Source organism: Limulus polyphemus, unplaced genomic scaffold, assembly GCF_000517525.1.
Source record: "Limulus polyphemus unplaced genomic scaffold, Limulus_polyphemus-2.1.2 Scaffold6784, whole genome shotgun sequence".
NCBI classification, from domain to species: Eukaryota; Metazoa; Arthropoda; class Merostomata; order Xiphosura; family Limulidae; genus Limulus; species Limulus polyphemus.
Window position 1 is genome coordinate 35006 of NW_013672394.1, and position 6852 is coordinate 41857.

General features: G+C 30.4%; 1 long non-coding RNA gene across 1 annotated transcript in view; it reads right to left on the reverse strand.

Moving 5' to 3' along the window:
- Positions 1 to 6367, reverse strand: part of LOC106474066 — a 7188-nt gene extending 821 nt beyond the window's left edge. Inside the window, exons 1-2 of the long non-coding RNA XR_001291723.2 lie at positions 6219 to 6367; positions 868 to 1082 (exon numbers count right to left, since the gene is read on the reverse strand). This is a non-coding gene — a long non-coding RNA (uncharacterized LOC106474066). The remainder of the gene's footprint in view (positions 1 to 867; positions 1083 to 6218) is intronic.
- Positions 6368 to 6852: the final 485 nt, after the last annotated feature.

Below are 6852 nucleotides of genomic sequence, written 5' to 3' on the forward strand. Positions count from 1 at the left end.
CGAGCATGTTTGGTGTGACAGAGATTCGAACCCGCGACTCTCAGATTGCGAGTCGAGTGCCTTAACCACCTGGCCATGCCGGGCCCATAAAGAAGAGAGTCTGATTAAAAGCAAATACAATAACTTAGCCAGGTATGAAAACTCAAATATTGAAGTATAGTATAGAACGTCTATTGGATGATGTAATCAAAAATAAATGTAACTTTAAAAAACAGTAAATAATTTTGTTCATTAATACTTATATGTACACTCTTTCTAATTAAAAAGTTAATTAAGTTTAGGTAAGAAGATTGTGATAAAGTATGGCTTTGTAGTCAGTTAAGAAGCTGTATTGTATATAGAAATATTTCCCTAAAAATACTACATACAACATAAGTGAACACAAAAGTTCAGAGTCATGTAAATGTGGATTCAGTTCTGTATCCCTATAAATACTACATGTAAATACAGAAGTTCAGAGTCATGTGTACGTGGATTCAGTTCTGTATCCCTATAAATATTACAAACAGCACACCTAAACACAGAAGTTCAGAGTCACGTGTATGTGGATTCAGTTCTGTATCCCTATTAATACTACATACAACATATGTAAACCTGTGTTAGAGCCAATATGAAAAACAGGTCATAATTTTCTGCATTAAAAACACAAATATATTCAGAAAAAAATGTTTGCATGGAACAAATGTATTTGATTACCACATGGCAAAAGTTGTTAATATTTTATGTTTCACCATGACATAAAACCAGAAATTCTGAGATAAGCTTTAATTTTTTTTTAATTTTCTGTCTATCTATGCATCTATATATATATATATATATATATACCAAGTATACCACACTATTTTTTTTTAAATTAAACTAACTTACCAATGCCAAATGTTAAACCTATCATTTTACTGTATATTTGTTTGGCTTGCCTCGCATGATAGAGTACATAGCTCCCAGCACCAAAAATTCCCAAGCCACTAATTATTCTACATTGAGTGCATTTCATTTGCTGCATCTTCAAATCTTCTTGTTCCAATTGGTTAGCCGCAGTGCTGGGTTTAACTTCTGCAGCATGCGTTGACATGTTATCACTTCTGGAAAGTAGATAAACACATTTTTTAACCTTTGATTTACAGAGAAAGAGAAAAAAAAAAGAATAAATATACACAAAATAATATATCTATAAATATCACCCAGACTATCTAATGAAGAATGTCTACTGTTATATCTTACAGTAATATATTCATACATAGTTTACTATAAGGATTTAGACTCCCTCCAGTATGCAAATCTACTTAAAAAATATATTACGTACAGATATATTTGTAGGCTAATAAATTATAGCTGTAACTGTCTTAATGATAATAATAACTTGAAATAAATTTTATATGAAATTACAAGCACATATGAAATGTATAAATAGATCTGAACAATAGTTTTCTAACTAGTTTTGACCAACGTTAACTCTATTTGTAAAAGTGGGGGTCAAAGCGCACATCTTTTGACTGACATTAATCCTATTTCCAAAAGTGGGGTCAAAGTGCACATGCTTCAACCTTTTACAGAGTGCCCTTCAACAAGATATTATATATTTGATTTCAGAATTTTCAACTATTCACGTTACCCTACCTTGCTGATTTAGCAACAGTTTGTGAGAGAGGAGAGTAAATGCCAGATACAACATACAGAGATACTGAAGAAAAACTAGAGGTTACACAGTTGTAATATACAAACTGTACAATGGACAAAGGTGTTATTGTTCTTATCATGAACATCACCTTGCACTCTAACTTGTCAGACTGACATTGTTAATTCACAGGTATATCTTGGGTACAAATACTTGTGTAGGTAAACATGTGGTAAATTTGGAATTATAGCCAATATTCCTTCTCCAGTATCGAGTCAGTCCAATGGACCAAGTCCATTCACATTCAGTTAAAATACTCCTCTTAACTATAGAATGCTACAGACATTCAACTGAGTGTTAGCCAGCACTTCTTTTATTTTATTCTTGTATCCAAAAAAATACTATACCTAATTAAAAACATTTCAGAAATTGTAACAACTATCAATCATTATATAGTTTTCCCATTGAAAAGTGTGCAACCAGTTCTTAATCAAACAGATCTTCATAGTTATGACAATAAGGTAATGGTGTAATCTATTCATGACACACGATGATAGAAAAACACCTAATTTTCTTTTCTACAACTGCAATTAGATCTACCATGGTTTCAAATGCCATTCTTATACTAATACAAAACAGAGAGCTTTTAATTGTGCTCTAAGCACTTTATTTTGTATTTAAAGTTGTCTATAGAACATGACAGTTACAGTTAGACCACTGGAACTTTAATGTTGCTTTTTTTATCAAGAAAAATCTGGTTGATGTTGTTTTAAACATTAGTCTATCAGATTTAAAGATAAATACAGAAGAATTATGATTAAGTTTAATTGTCTTATTATTTAAATGTTAGGAGTAGAGGAACAAAATGGATGAGTTTAGGACTAGTAGAAATGGAGGACTAAGATGTAATTGAAATTACTAAAATTTGTTTCGATTTGGAGAATTTTGATAATATAAATTATTTTGAAATTCCATTTCAGGTAATAAGTTATTTAATAGTAATAGAATGTTTAAAATATGGCTGGGTGGTTTTTTATATAAGTAATGAGCTGCAACCTGTCAGAACTGAAGTAATAGAAATGGTAGTCAAGAGGTTGAATTTACATGTGTTACAATCATGAGTATCAAATGTAAAAAACTTTTAACTGGCAATTGTCATAGGCCACTTGATGAGGTCAATGAGAAATTGTATAACAAAATCAGGATTGCTAATCATAAGAACCTAGATGCAATAATTATAGGATACTTTATTTTTAGGAACACCAACTGGGGTAGTACAGACTCAAATAGTGAAGGAAAAAGATGTGGATAGACATTAGGAAATCCAAAAGGGATACTGAGAAACAGCTAGCTAATAATGTTAACATCAACAGCAAAAATGATTTTTGTTTGTTTTAAGTATGTTAAAGGTAAGTAAGCAAAAGTTAGAATGGGGTTGAAGCCCTTAAAAAATGCTAATGACAAGATTACTGTTAAAGATAATGATCTGGTTGAGAATTGAGATTTTTTTCAGTATTTACAAGAGAAGATAATAGCAATAACCTTAAACAAGAACAATCTATGAGAATTACTGGAATAGACCTGAATCATGTTGATAATAATTCCTTGGTTGTAAGTAAAAAGACAAAGTAGGTTAATCATCAGGTCCAAAAAAAGTTTTTCTCAGAGTTTTAAAGTAAGTAAAAATTAGAAACGTGAGCCTCTTTCTTTCCTTTTTAATAGGTTAATAAAGAGTGGACAGGTGACTGAGAATCGGAAAGTTCTTTGTATTACTCCTAATTTATAAAGGGGTGATAAGAGTTGCCCTGGGAATTATAGGCCAGTTAGTTTTACTCCTATAATGGGAAGATTTCTAGAGTCTGACAAAAGAAGCTTTCTAAAATCATTTAGAGAAATATCATAAAAGAAAGTCAACACAGATTCACTAAAGAGAAATCTTGCTTTTACAATTTGTTATCTTTTCTTGAGGAGTTACTTGTTATCTGAACAAAGGAAAGAGTGTACACTTAGTGCAAGTGTGAGATAACGAATTTCAATTTTATTTTTTTGTGGTTTTGTTTAATTTTCATTTATTATTCTTTTTATTGTTTAGCTCAATTATTAATTTTTAGTTACATTAACGTGCTAACTCACCTTTTATTAAGATCAGGTTGATTTTGAGTATGTATGTATTTTAAAACTTGCACAAGTTTCCCCTAGCGGTGATGTTCAGATACTAATGTTGTGAAAGATTATGTACATTTATGATAATAGCTACTCACATGAGATGTAACCTTATGGTCTAACCACTAAATAAAAATCCTTCCTTGATCTTGAATATGGGTAAGTTCACAAGATATAGTCAGAAAGAATTATTGTTAATTATTGCTCAGTATTGTTCTTGATATTGAGAAGAGCTTAATTTTGAAACATTGTTATTATCTGGTGAATTAGTTTTTTTTTCCTAATTTCTTTGATATTGGAATTAATCACATTGCGATTTATGTTGTGTTGTGTATTAATGTTTGTACCTAGTCCTGGCCAGGCACAGGTTTTCTAATTAGTTTTTTGTAAATGATAAGATTTATATATATAGATATATTCTAGTTGTTTGAAAGTTCTTTATTTATCTTGTTATATTTAATAAAATGTGTTTGTTTGACCCTGGTCATAGTAGCATTTTGTTTCATATGTTATACAATTAGATTTGTAAAAAGCTTTACATGAGGTGTTACATAAAAGATTAGCTCAGAAAATCACATCAGTAAGGGCTGGAGAAATATTAGTTAATTGGATTTAGGGGTAGTTAAACAGTAGAAAAATAAAGGTTCTTATTAATTATATTATTTGTTATTGATAACAGCATTTAAAATAAGTAAATTAATAAAGTTTGTTGATGAAACTCAAGTGTTGAGTATTTCTAGCTGTACTGAGAATATTGAGGTATTACAAAATGACTTGGATCAACTGGTAAGTGGAACAGATGATAATTACAATAATGACTCTATAGACCAAATGTCCAATGGTATGCATACAAACGAAATAAGTATACTAGCCAAAATGCCTCTACCAAGCATAACACTCTCAGTGCTGTATTATAATAATATATAGATATAAGATGATACAGACTAATGGATCTATTTTTTAAGACCATCACTACTGAACTATATATGGAAAAGGGTTATCCTTGTTGGATTTTTCAACGAAAAAAAATTATAATTTTTATTGAAAGATGATGAAATGTTTAAGTACAAATTATGTGCTTTTTTTAAAAATCTGGAAATATGTTTGATATTATGACATTTCTTAAAGTGACTGACCAAGTTTTGGTAAGGGAAACAGTGATGGGTATAACTATTAACACTACATGTTGATATCCTTGGTAGTTTAGTTTTTGCCACTGAAAAGATCACAGTGATATAGAAATGAAGATCCTAAAATGAAAATATATCAGAACTATCTCTAAAGTATACTTGCAGGTGAATGTGGAAATGAAATCAATTTTCATAAAATCATGTTGGACGTTTGGACCAGTGAACTTCATTATGGAACCATAATTACAATAAGTATGAGGTGATGCATTTTGATTATCATAATTTGAATCACACATTTTAACAGAGAGGAGAACCAACTCAATAGCATGATTAAAAAATAATTTTGAATTAGTGGTGTATGAGTTACTCAAGGCATCGAAGCAATGTTCTGTTGCTAGTAGTAAAACCAATAGAATTCTATGATGCTTTTATAGACAATGAAATGAGGTAATTATATCTCTATGCAAAGCATCAGTTAGGCTTTACTTGGAACACTGTGTACAGTTTTGGTCTCTTTATCTAAGAAAGGCTATTGACTTACTAGAAGGGGTTCAGAGGAGGGCTTAAGATGATTCATGTAACGGGGTATTTTACATGTATTTTCTCTTGAGAAAAGAAGGGTAAGATGTTATCTTTGTTTTTGAAGTTACAACTAGTGTTTTACATAATTATCTGGGGAATGAATAAAGTTGCGACCTCTGGTGTATTTCTGCAATATTCTAGAGATGATAGAATGTGAGGACACAAGTTTAATATTTGAAAAAGACAGGCTACACTTTCATTAAGACAATTTTGTAATAGGAGAATTTACTTTTCCTAGGGATTAGTGTGAAAAAGAGTCTTGAAAGGCGAAATGGTTCCATGTTATCCAAAATTAATCTTAGATTTAATATATCGCATATTAATAATAATTTATATATTACTTCTACTTTTGTAGTTGTAACTGTAATATACTCACTTACTGTAATAAATTATTATACAAAAACAATTTCCAAAGAAATAGAAAAGAAAATGAAGTTGCAATGTAATTCGCAAGCGTTTAATATATGTTCGTTATTTTGAATAGTATAAAGGCTTATGGTTTGCCTTAAGACAAAATTCAATACCTGTTTTAAATTAAAAACATCGGTCGTTCAACTTTTAGTATGTGTACTAATAATAATAGTACTGCATACTAGTACATTACTCTAGGCTTACGCTATTTACAGTTACAGCCTGACTGATATAGTATAGACAAAACTAACTAGGGATCTCATAACAAATAATATTAATATTCATACACACAGCTTTAATTATTTCTTACTCGTTACCTGGCTCTACAGACACTAAATTTGGTCAAAACTTTGATATTTGTATAAAAAGTGTATTTCCACTTTTGGTTAAATTTTCGCTTTCATATAAGTCGTAAAAGTAAATAAGAACATGATTTGAAAAAAAAAAAAAGAAAGAGAGAGAGAGAGAGAAATTTTATCTAGAGGGCGTGTTCCGTATACTTAGAGATAAACCTCCATATACTAGATATTAAAAGAAATTCCAGTATTTGTTTTTTTTTGTTTCTTTTTGTTGTTGTTTTATTGAATTTCACGCAAAGCTACTTGAGGGCTTTCTGCGCTAGGCAATCATCTATATCACATATGTAATATAGGCAGTATCATTAAAATTCGAACTAACTGTTTTGATACTATATAAATATGGGGCTTACCTCCTCGATTTCTTTTACAACGTGTAAAATACAGAATATCACCAAAACGGGAATTTTGATAACTTAGCTATTGCCATACGGATTCACCCTCTGACGGACAAACGATCACAACAACTCCACTTTGGAATAATATTCATGGTTACGAATCAGATAGATTAATTGTATTGATTATAATATTCGGAGAACTGGTACTGTCAATAAGAGGCGTTTGACAAACAAAATCCATCGAAGCTGGTATGTGA